The 13186-nt window shown below is 43.1% G+C and overlaps 1 non-coding gene across 1 annotated transcript; it reads right to left on the reverse strand.

The window, feature by feature from the left end:
• Positions 1 to 8540: 8540 nt before the first annotated feature.
• On the reverse strand, positions 8541 to 8753 carry LOC126178574 (small nucleolar RNA U3). The gene has a single exon (XR_007536462.1). It is a non-coding gene; the product is annotated as a small nucleolar RNA U3 (small nucleolar RNA).
• Positions 8754 to 13186: the final 4433 nt, after the last annotated feature.

Here is a 13186-nt window from a genome sequence, read left to right on the forward strand (position 1 = left end):
CGCCACTTCAAGAACGGTATGCGCAGCTCTCGGTAAGTTAAAAAACATTAGGAAATTGATGACGGTGTAAAAAATTGCATTTGGAACTGCACTGGATGATTCTTGTTAGGTAGATTCGAACTTGTGAGAGAAGTCGCCCACTTCAAAAGGTGAAATGAAATGATCGCATAGCATGACATGCCGTGTGGTTCGGCCGCCTGGTGCAAGTTGTTCTATTTGACGCCATTTCGGCAACTTAACATGTCATTTCAACAGATGACACGTAGTTAATACATACCGCCGCTGAAGCCGACAGTTATTCACCGACGACAGCTCCGTATTATTCACTATTTTACTGGTCTTCTGTTGACAGTGATGACAATTTCGTGTAGCTCAAAGGCTTGGTAAAAGTCTTTCATTTTGGACGCCACTTCGGGAATAATTATTTATGAAAAAAAAATTAAATGATCGTATGGCATTGTTGGCCGGGAGGCCCCATGCGGGGAAGTTCGGCCGCCGTATTGCTACTTCGTTAGCTTGCTAGTCAATGATGATGAAAGACACACAACACTCAGTCATCACGTGGCAGAGAAAATCCCCGACCCCGCCGGGAATCGAACCCGGGACACCGTGTGCGGGAAGCGAGAACGCTACCGCAAGACCACGAGCTGCGGACGGTATTTACTAAGGTACGCTATAAAACTTGCAATTAGTCATGTTTGCAACAACAATTTTCTTTGCTTACATCTACTGCTCTGCAGTATTTTAGAAACGGTATGTGTCACCAAAAGTTTAATAAACACATGAGATACACGTAACCGAGATCTTAGTCCTTAATATATATTCACCTTAGCTATTTACAAAAGTCTCCCAACGCTGGGGTAACTTCTCGATTTTGCGATTGTAGAAATCTGTATAAATCACGTGGTTTTGAAGCGAAGAACCGCATAGTCATGTTCGGAGCGTATTTCCATCCGGAAAAGTAGTTTCTTGAAGGTTGTCCAAATAGATAGCGGAAAAGGCGAAAATCTAGGGCACAAGATCAGATGAATAAGGTGGGTGCGAATGACTTCCCAACGCAACTCCTGCATACTATTTTTTGTCAGTCTAGCAGAATGCGGGCTAGCGTTGTGGAGGAGCAGCGTCACTTCACGCAGCCTTCCTGGTCGTTGTTTTTGGATTGCATCAGCGTCTCACGTCAGTTGTTGACAATAAGTGTCGGCAGTGATGGTTACGCCTCGGGGAGGGATCCATGGTACACCATACTATCGCTGTTCCACCAAATGCATATCATCATCTTTTATGGATGCACCCAATTCTTCCTCTGCTTTGTTTGAGCTCAACCATTTCTTTCTTTTCCGTTGTTTGTTGTTGTTGTGGTCTTCAGTCCTGAGATTGGTTTGATGCAGCTCTCCATGCTACTCTATCCTGTGCAAGTTTCTGTATCTCCACGTACCTACTGCAGCCTACATCCTTCTGAATCTGCTTAGTGTATTCATCTCTTGGTCTCCCTCTACGATTTTTACCCTCCACGCTGCCCTCCAGTACCAAATTGGTGGTCCCTTGATGCCTCCGAACATGTCCTACCAACCGATCCCTTCTTCTAGTCAAGTTGTGCCACAAACTCCTCTTCTCCCCAATTCTATTCAATACCTCCTCATTAGTTATGTGATCTACCCATCTAATATTCAGCATTCTTCTGTAGCACCATATTTCGAAAGCTTCTATTCTCTTCTTGTCTAAACTATTTATCGTCCATGTTTCACTTCCATACATGGCTACACTACATACAAATACTTTCAGAAACGACTTCCTAACACTTAAATCAATACTCGATGTTAACAAATTTCTCTTCTTCAGAAACGCTTTCCTTGCTATTGCCAGTCTACATTTTACATCCTCTCTACTTTGACCGTCATCAGTTATTTTGCTCCCCAAATAGCAAAACTCCTTTACTGCTTTAAGTGTCTCATTTCCTAATCCAATTCCCTCAGCATCACCCGACTTAATTCGACTACATTCCATTATCCTCGTTTTGCTTTTGTTGATGTTCATCTTATACCCTCGCCCGCATCTCGTGGTCGTGCGGTAGCGTTCTCGCTTCTCACGCCCGGGTTCGATTCCCGGCGGGGTCAGGGATTTTCTCTGCCTCGTGATGGCTGGGTGTTGTGTGCTGTCCTTAGGTTAGTTAGGTTTAAGTAGTTCTAAGTTCTAGGGGACTGATGACCATAGATGTTAAGTCCCATAGTGCTCAGAGCCATTTGAGCCATCTTATACCCTCCTTCAAGACACTGTCCATTCCGTTCAACTGCTCTTGCAAGTCCTTTGTTGTCTCTGACAGAATTACAATGTCATCGGCGAACGTCAAAGTTTTTATTTCTTCTCCATGGATTTTAATGACTACTCCGAACTTTTCTTTTGTTTTCTTTACTGCTTGCTCAATATACAGCATCGGGGAGAGGCTACAACCCTGTCTCACTCCCTTCTCAACCACTGCTTCCCTTTCATGTCCCTCGACTCTTATAACTGCCATCTGGTTTCTGTACAAATTGTAAATAGCCTTTCGCTCCCTGTCTTTTACCCCTGACACCTTCAGAATTTGAAAGAGAGTATTCCAGTCAACACTGTCAAAAGTTTTCTCTAAGTCTACAAATGCTAGAAACGTAGGTTTGCCTTTCCTTAATCTTTCTTCTAAGATAAGTCGTAGGGTCAGTATTGCCTCACGTGTTCCAACATTTCTACGGAATCCAAACTGATCTTCCCGAGGTCGGCTTCTACCAGTTTTTCCATTCGTCTGTAAAGAATTCGCGTTAGTATCTTGCAGATGTGACTTATTAAACTGATACTTCGGTAATTTTCACATCTGTCAACACCTGCTTTCTGTGGGATTGGAATTATTATATTCTTCATGAAGTCTGAGGGTATTTCGCCTGTCTCATTGTCTCATACATCTTGCTCACCAGATGGTAGTTTTTTGTCAGGACTGGCTCTCCCAAGGCTGTCAGTAGTTTTAATGGAATGTTGTCTACTCCTGGGGCCTTGTTTCGACTTAGGTCTTTCAGTGCTTTGTCAAACTCTTCACGCAGTATCACATCTCCCATTTCATCTTCATCTACATCCTCTTCCATTTCCACAATATAGTCCTCAAGAACATCACCCCTGTATAGACCCTCTATATACTCCTTCCACCTTTCTGCTTTCCCTTCTTTGCTTATAACTGTGTTTCCATCTGAGCTCTTGATATTCATGCAAGTGGTTCTCTTTATTTAGCGTAAAGCCACCACTTCTCGCCACCTGTAACTATACAGAATAGAAACTGTCGGTGTTGTTCACGAGCCAGCTGCCGACGAACAAGCAGAGATACACAAATGACCACCCCCTAATTTTTGCTATTGTCACTCCAACGCAGCAATGTCTGTCCGACGTTTCTGCTTACCAGCTCCACACTGCGCATGACATACTTAACACTAACAATAACCGCTGAGGGAACAGAAAAGCGGAATGGACCTCCTTTTCCCTACCAATTGTGTGACAGATGCTCACTTCTTGAGCTCCTCTGATACACTGTGTGATCAAAAGTATCCGAACATCCCTAAAAACATAGGTTTTTCATATTAGGTGCATTGTGCTGCCACCTATTGCCAGGTACTCCATATCAGCGACCTCAATAGTCATTAGACATCGTGAGAGAGCAGAATGGGGCGCTGCGCGGAACTCACGGACTTCGAACGTCGTCATGTGATCGGGTGTCACTTGTGTCACACCTCTGTACGCGAGATTTCCACACTCCTGAACATCCCTACGTCCACTGTTTCTGATGTGGTAGTGAAGTGGAAACGTGAAGGGACACGTAAAGCACAAAAGCATACAGCCCGACCTCATCTGTTGACTGACAAAGACCGCCGACAGTAGAAGAGGATCGTAATGTGAAATAGGCAGAAATCTATCCAGACCATCTCACGATAATTCCAACCTGCATCAGGAACCATTGCAAGTACTATGACAGTTATAGGCTGGAGGTGAGGAAACTTGTATTTCATGGTCGAGCGACTGCTCATAAGCCACTCTTCACTCCGGTAAATGCCAAACTACGCCTCACTTGGTGTAAGGAGTGTAAACATTGCACGACTGAACAGTGTAAAACGTTGTGTGGAGTGACGATTCACGGTACACAATGTGGCGATCCGATGGCAGGGTGTGGGTATGGCGAATACCCGATGAACGTCATCTGCCAGCGTGTATAGTGCCAACAGTAAAATTCGGAGGCGGTGGTGTTATGGTGTGGTCGTGTTTTTCATTTAGTGGGCTTACATCCCTTGTTGTTTTGCTTGGCACTATCACATCACAGGCCTACATTATGTTTTAAACATCTTCTTGCTTCCCACTGTTGAAGAGCAATTCGGGGATGGCGACTGCATCTTTCAGCACGATCGAGCACCTGTTCATAATACAGCCTATGGCGGAGTGGTTACACAACAATAAAACCGCTGTAATGGACTTGCCTGCACAGAGTCCTGACCTGAATCCTATAGAACACCTTTCGGATGTTTTGGAACGCCGACTTCGTGCCAGGCCTCACCGACCGACATCGATACCTCTCTTCAGTGCAGCACTCCGTGAAGAATGGGCTGCCATTCCCCAAGAAACCTTCCAGCACCTGACAGAACGTATGTCTGCGAGAGTGGAAGCTGTCATCAAGGCTAAGGGTGGGCCAACACCATATTGAATTCCAGAATTTCCGATGGTGGGCGCCACAACTTGTAAGTCATTTTCAACCAGGTGTCCGGATACTTTTGATCACATAGTGTACTTGCGAAGTCACATTACACCTATGGGCCGCGGGTTGGACACCTCTGGCTTAAGAGCATACAGCACTCATACAATCGGTTTTTAAACCTTCTTCATTGCATGCAAATATCGCAAGATGTTAGAATGCTCACAGTTCATCACAGTTGCCAGTTCTCGAGTGCACTGAACTGGATCGTTGTGGATTAATGTGTTTAAACAATCCCCATCAAACCCCGGAGGTATCCCTAAATTTCGAGACTCACTGATGTCAAAACCATTTTCTTACCGTGCTCTTTGTACCGATATCAGCTCTCTACTGCATGGGTTCTCAAATGTCTTAATGCCTTTCAGCCTCCCCATCTGTCAACTTTTCTTTCCTTCTTCAGCATTTCTCATATTTGGCATACATCTATCTTCTTCTTTTTTTTCAACTATGGTTACAACAAGAACAATTATAATAATGTTGGTAATAATAACAATAATAATAATTACACAGTGCCCTTCAAGCATATCAATTAAACATTTTTTTTTAAATTATCAAACATTTGTACTATTCTAATGCGGTAAAACTTAACAGTTACAACTAGTTTATTAATAACCACTGGTGTGTGTACCATTATTGTAATTGAGCAAATATGTGCATTTACAATTTTTTAATTAGAACCAAAAATAGCTATTTATAGTTTAGTTTTTTCCATCTACACAGCTTCTAATTCTTTACGAATGTTTGAAATATCACGGTGTACAAATTGCAACAAAACAACAGTCAACATTTAAATGCCAATTTACACACTGTTATATTTAACTGATCATCCAAAAAGGAAATAAACAAGAGTGAAAATGCCCACGGTTCAAAATTAGGAAATTTTCTGACATTTGCACATATAGTGTGATTTGTGTGCTTTAATTTGTGAAGAAAGCACATCCAATCTTGGCACACCCCCTTCCAGCTATAGTCGAAATTGGTATTTCGTCTTCATTAATGTCACTGCGGAAAATGTTGCACACACAAGTAAGTTGATGTGAAGGGCAATAACATTCTACTGCCCTTCTTGCTCAAATGGGATAATCATTCCGAGGCTGCACCCAGAAATTTTCAAGAATCTCTAATTTAAATTTATTTCGATATGTTCGACCGCTTAACAGTTCTGTTAGCGTCTTATGTTCTACTGCTGACGAGAGTCTGATTAGTTGTTATGATAGTACAGAACGGGTAGTGGATCTAGTTACAATCGGATGAAGGTTCCGGATATTTATCCTTGATCTGTTGATGAAGCTTTTTGAGATATACTACGCCTATTCTACACTCCTGGAAATTGAAATAAGAACACCGTGAATTCATTGTCCCAGGAAGGGGAAACTTTATTGACACATTCCTGGGGTCAGATACATCACATGATCACACTGACAGAACCACAGGCACATAGACACAGGCAACAGAGCATGCACAATGTCGGCACTAGTACAGTGTATATCCACCTTTCGCAGCAATGCAGGCTGCTATTCTCCCATGGAGACGATCGTAGAGATGCAGGATGTAGTCCTGTAGAACGGCTTGCCATGCCATTTCCACCTGGCGCCTCAGTTGGACCAGCGTTCGTGCTGGACGTGCAGACCGCGTGAGACGACGCTTCATCCAGTCCCAAACATGCTCAATGGGGGACAGATCCGGAGATCTTGCTGGCCAGGGTAGTTGACTTACACCTTCTAGAGCACGTTGGGTGGCACGGGATACATGCGGACGTGCATTGTCCTGTTGGAACAGCAAGTTCCCTTGCCGGTCTAGGAATGGTAGAACGATGGGTTCGATGACGGTTTGGATGTACCGTGCACTATTGAGTGTCCCCTCGACGATCACCAGTGGTGTACGGCCAGTGTAGGAGATCGCTCCCCACACCATGATGCCGGGTGTTGGCCCTGTGTGCCTCGGTCGTATGCAGTCCTGATTGTGGCGCTCACCTGCACGGCGCCAAACACGCATACGACCATCATTGGCACCAAGGCAGAAGCGACTCTCATCGCTGAAGACGACACGTCTCCATTCGTCCCTCCATTCACGCCTGTCGCGACACCACTGGAGGCGGGCTGCACGATGTTGGGGCGTGAGCGGAAGACGGCCTAACGGTGTGCGGGACCGTAGCCCAGCTTCATGGAGACGGTTGCGAATGGTCCTCGCCGATACCCCAGGAGCAACAGTGTCCCTAATTTGCTGGGAAGTGGCGGTGCGGTCCCCTATGGCACTGCGTAGGATCCTACGGTCTTGGCGTGCATCCGTGCGTCGCTGCGGTCCGGTCCCAGGTCGACGGGCACGTGCACCTTCCGCCGACCACTGGCGACAACATCGATGTACTGTGGAGATCTCACGCCCCACATGTTGAGCAATTCGGCGGTACGTCCACCCGGCCTCCCGCATGCCCACTATACGCCCTCGCTCAAAGTCCGTCAACTGCACATACGGTTCACGTCCACGCTGTCGCGGCATGCTACCAGTGTTAAAGACTGCGATGGAGCTCCGTATGCCACGGCAAACTGGCTGACACTGACGGCGGCGGTGCACAAATGCTGCGCAGCTAGCGCCATTCGACGGCCAACACCGCGGTTCCTGGTGTGTCCGCTGTGCCGTGCGTGTGATCATTGCTTGTACAGCCCTCTCGCAGTGTCCGGAGCAAGTATGGTGGGTCTGACACACCGGTGTCAATGTGTTCTTTTTTCCATTTCCAGGAGTGTATTAATTATGCCGTCATCCATCTCAGTTTCCTTCACGAAATCATAGAGACAAAAGAACATCTCACAGTTACCTTTCCAAGTCTTCTCTTAAGCACAAGCACTTTCTCGCCTCGAAAGACAGTAGGCCAAGTAGGACAATTTTGGAAGCCATTAAGCTAATTTTATCCAGATACAGAGCCTCGAGCGTAGGAGAGCTGTTCAACAGGAAACACGAAGTTTATCATTCAGAGCCACAGCGCGAAAAAGAACTTTATCACGAGATAACCAACGTGCCTCCGTGTACAATAGAAGGGAATCATGGGTAGAACCTATCGCCTCGCAAAGCACGAGGAACAGCCTACTGTTTAAACCTCGTGCTTTCACAACATTTACAACACTGACTGCATCGTTCAGCACTTTATTGAATTCTGATTGTACTACTTTCTAAGCTAATACCTCCTTGTGTATCACACAATGTGTGAATTTTACAGGAGAACTAGCGCACACTCCTGAAAGCCTAGAATTCACAATGGCTGTGATTAAAAACCTAAACGCTGGGGTAGCTTCCTAACTTGGTTCATGGAATTGAGAATCTGACGCATCTGTTCATTGAAAGTTTTCTTACATAATATGACATGCAAATATTTCCATGAAAACCGGCGCGTCCACCACTTTGAGGACGTCTACTCTACTGAAGTGAAATAGAAGAATATGTCGGAAGTATTCCGATTTCCCCACTTGGCATTCCATTTTCTAGCGTCCATAGCTCCACTCACTATCTCCAAATGATAAAATGACAACATGCAAACTCAACTAGCAACAGTTAACTACAAATAAAAAATGGCAATCGGTAAATAAAACCACAGCAATCGGAATACCGACATGCAAAACAAATACGCTACGAACTTATGCATCTACACAAAATTTACCATCACAGTTTTGTTCATTGTGTCATTTTCAAGTAACAGCTGCAACAAAATTTAGTTGCTAAGAAAAGTTAATTTTAGGGACAAATTTGTTCCCAGCATTTTGCAACTTTGTTTACATTGTGTACAAAGAAGTTAAAAACCACTCGGAAAGCAGTACCCTATTCCCTTCCTACGCTCCGGAGAGCAAGGTGAACGATCATCGATTGCAGTGGAGAACCTATGAATTCCAATTTACATGCCTCACGCTCATGGAAAGTGCTACCACTCATCATCGTGGTTGAGTCTACTCCAATAGCGAACTAGAGAAAAATGAAGACATCCTACAGAAATGAACCTGTGAAGTATGATCTTTGCGTGGCGCCGACTTGCGTACTTATCTCCTCGCGGGACCTTATAGTGTTCTAGAACAATCATCACAGAAGATTATAGCGTTCATTGTCAGTAAAAACAACCAAATTATATTATTTCACCATACAAATGTCTGCCCCTGGTAGCTGAGTGGTCAGCGCGAAGGAATGTCATACCTAACGGCCCGGGTTCGATTCCCGTCTGGGTCGTAGATTTTCTCCGCTCAGGGACTGGGTGTTGTGTTGTCCTTATCATCATCATTTCATCCCCATCGACGCGCATGTCGCCGAAATGGCGTCAACTCGAAAGGCTTGCTCCAGGCGAACGGTCTACCCGACGGGAGGCCCTAGCCACACGCCACTTCCATTACCATACACATACTGCCGACCAGTGTCCCTCAAGAACATCTTCATCCTTTGCTCCTTTTCTGATACAGAAATTGCGTTCATGAGTGGTGACAGAAAAGCTACGGACCTACGAAGTTCATCTTCCTAAGTTAGATGGCTCGTGTGAGCTACTTTCACACGTGGCGTCAGCTGGGCTAGGGCCACAGCAAGAGTAGTCTCTAATCGGCGTTGGCTTATGTTTATCGCGTGGGCAGCCTCATAAATTAGGTTGGCTGAACACGACACATGAGATACACAAAGAGAAACCACAGAGTGCTCATAATTCCAAGCTGGCGATTTTGCAGACGACTTATATTCTGTACATGAGAGAAAACGTAATTAACACAATGACAGTGCGGTAGTACGCTATCGAATGTCGCGTTTCCTTGTCAAATCGCTGTAACATTATGTCACTGTTTACATCTCGTAACTGTTGCAGTCCTTAAAATCACATCTGCGATTGATGTAACGTGTCTAATCGCAATTAGATTTTGTAGCTTCGGTTATTTACGGTACTGCCGTGAAGCTACACTGGGTGGAGATTTTATTATTTTCTGTTCATTCTCTTTCACAATCCTGCAATGTCTTAGCAATGATAACTTTTCTCCAAGGACAGTTGTAAATGTATTTGGTTGTCTATATGATCTTGATTTCGGCTAGTGCTTTCTCATGTTGTGTTGTCACTTGAGAATGGCAAAATAGCAGAAAAAATTTAATAACTGTCCTGGCGGAAAATGTTGTCACTTCTAATATCATAAACTCGCCTCAGTGAACTTGATTATAGTTCTTGCGTGTAGCAATTTTCAAGTTATGCAGATGACTTTGTGCGTACTTAAACTTCAGGGTTATTCTAAATGATGGACCCATTTTCAAAAATTCGTATCTATTCAAGTACAAATCCAAAATAAGCAAGCTTTATACCAATAAGAAGAGCAAATTTTAAAGTTTTTGGCTGGCGGCGGTGACGGTTTCAGAAGCGGCCGGTAGAGTTCGCGCGGCAAAAGGGCCGTCACTGGGTTTCACTGTCTGACTGACAGTTACGAGTGAGATGGCGACTGCAGAGCACAAGGTTTTCTGCGTTCTGAGTTCGTGAAACGTGAGTCGCAAGTTGCAGAGCAAAGAGCATTTCGTACCAAATTCGGCATTCAACCGCCAACTCACAAAAGCATTAGCCGTTGTTTTAAGCAATTTAAACAGACTGGGAGTGTTTGCAAAGGAGAAGTACAGGCCGATCGCGTGTGTCAGAGGATGTTGTCCGACGGATTCAAGAAAGTTTTGTGCTCAGTCCCAATAAGACTACCAATAGAGCAAGTCGAGAACTTGGAATACGCCAACCAGCTGTATGGAAAGTTCAGAGACGGCGCTTTTGCAGGCTCTCTACCCCAATGACAAAGAGAAGAGTCTCTCATTTTGTGGTCATGTGTTAGCAAAGATGGAGGATCACGCATTTCTACAGTGTGTAATTTTTAACAATGAAGCGACGCTCCATCTTAGTGGAAAAGTCAACAGACACAATGTTCGCATATGGGGTTTGGAAAATCCACATTCACCATTGCAACACAAAACAGACTCATCAAAAATCAGCATATTCTGTGCCATATTCCACACAAAGGCTTTGTGGACCCTTTTTCTTTGCAGAAAGAACTGTAATGGGAATCACATACCTGGACATGTTGGAACAATGGTTGTTCCCTCAAGTTATGGAAGATTCCCAGGACTTCATTTTCCAACAGGATGGAGCTCCGCCCCATTGGCACCGTGATGTACGAGGCATTTTGAATGACTCCGTTCCTCAGTGCTGGTTCGGTCGCAGGGGACTTGAGGACCTGGCTCTGCACTTCGGGGCACCGAGGTCTCCTGATCTCACATCCTGCAACTATTTCTTATTGTGTAGGAAGCGGTTTACGTCCCACCTCTACCAACCACGCTGAACGATATGTGCAACCGGATCACTGCTCCTGTGTGCTCAGAAACAGTGGATACGCTTTCGCCTGTGTCGGTCGAGTTTGGCTACTGTGTCGATGTTTGCCGTGCAGCCAACAGTGACCACGTTGAACATTTATCACATTTCTGATTATTAAATAATTATTAAAAACTTGTTAATTAGAAATTATTAAATTGATATCAAACATTAACAAGTTTTGAAAATGGGTCCATTAGACTAACCCTGTATATTAGGTCTTCGCTGCTCCAGGCAATCATATAGTCCACAAACAGTATAAATGTGTACAATGAGTCAGTGCTTAACAAAATATAATATTTCATGATTTAAAATTCATTATAATCAAATTACTTTTACATTAAATGTGCACTAAGCTATAATATACAGCGCATATTTTGCACACGTAGAAAGAGAATATACTGTAAATGCAGGAAGAGCATTTACTGTACATGTAGGTTGATATTCATATTAACAGTTAACATCGTCAATTATTAAGCCAGTAAAATTTATAAATAAATCAATTAAGTACGGAGGTAAACATTTAGCATACTTCCTGAAGGAACTTGTGCAGCCAACAGAAGCAGAGGTAAATCAGATATGCCTTAGCAGCTGTCTCGAATTTTGACAAGTCCTTTATTGATATTATGTGTGGGTGGTGAAGCTTATTATAAATAACTTTCCTGTGATGCAATGTACGTTTTTTAGTTAGGCTGGTGTTTACTGACTGTATGAAAATTTCCATTTTTTTGGACGAATGGTATTTTCCACTGCGTATTTTTTCTTGAAAACAATTACCTCATACACAAAGATACATGGAAGTGGGAGGATTTCCAGCTTTTTTTGAGTGGCCTACACGATTTGTTCCATTTTACAGTTTTTATCGTTCTCATAAATCCTTTTTTGTAGCCTAAAGAGCTTTTGGTTGAGAAAAAGTTATCCAAGAAAAGCATTCCATATTCAATTATGAGTATATATAGGCAAAGTATACAGTTTTCACACAATCTCTGTTGTTGTATCCTAATAGTCTCATTAAGCAGCATGCATAGTTTCATATACTCTTTCCAGATTAGTCTGGAGTCATAAACGCAAACTTTGTTTTCTATGCTCTGAAAATCCTTGTCAGATATCTAAATCTGAACAGCTCACGCGCCTTTTTTCACATTATAGAAAGAAGGTGAGCAAACTGTTCAGAGATGTATTCCGCATCTGTTACTTCACCTTATTTTGTGGCACGTTTTCCTTTTATGCACACCAAAAAGAAGCTTTAAAGTGCTATATTTTTAAAAAATAAAATAAAGAGTAAATTGTGACAATTTCACAGAGTTTCTAGTCATTTTCCTGCAAACAAGCAATGTTATATGTACAGATCAACTTTTCAAACTATTTTGTGTTTTGTTAGTCTTGGGTTATTATTTCAACAAGTTGGGTAGGTGTTTCTAGGTTAGATGTGCCTTTAGTGAACAATTATTCACACTGTAATTATGATACACATTTTCTTTGAATGAGTACTTGTGATTATGGATATACAGCACAATTTAGCGTACATAATGGGCATCACTATTGACTGTATAGAACGCTTACAGTTTTTGTGAACTGTAAGTGATATGCTTCTGGTGTGTGTCAGAACTGAGGCGGTAGATGCTGGTAATTTGTGTGTTCACTCAAGGCAACCGTAATATAGCTGCTGTCACACTGAACTGCAATTCTAGAATAGAAAATCTGATAGCATTTTCTCTGGAGAAAATTTAAAAAAAGTCATGTATGCAAATAAAAAAAATCAGTTAACACTAAAGCAATAACACATGAACAGCCAACACGTATGCAAAAGGTTGTTAAGCAATACTAGAGAGAAATACATGAGATTCTGACAGCTCACTTAAATGTATGCTCAAATTTAAAGGAATTTAGTATGTAATATAGATTCCACTGTCACTGCTAGGATCAGTGAAATAGATTTAAGACATCTGCAAAAACCTACTTATAGAGTTTCAAGAACTAGTATTTAGTCACGTATCAAGAAATACACAATAGCCTCATGTTATCGTCGCTATAGGGACTATGAAGACAGGATTTCACTAACTGGAACAGAGACAGGTGCCTTTAAACAG

This window comes from Schistocerca cancellata, chromosome 3 (genome assembly GCF_023864275.1).
Source record: "Schistocerca cancellata isolate TAMUIC-IGC-003103 chromosome 3, iqSchCanc2.1, whole genome shotgun sequence".
In the NCBI taxonomy this organism is placed as follows: Eukaryota; Metazoa; Arthropoda; class Insecta; order Orthoptera; family Acrididae; genus Schistocerca; species Schistocerca cancellata.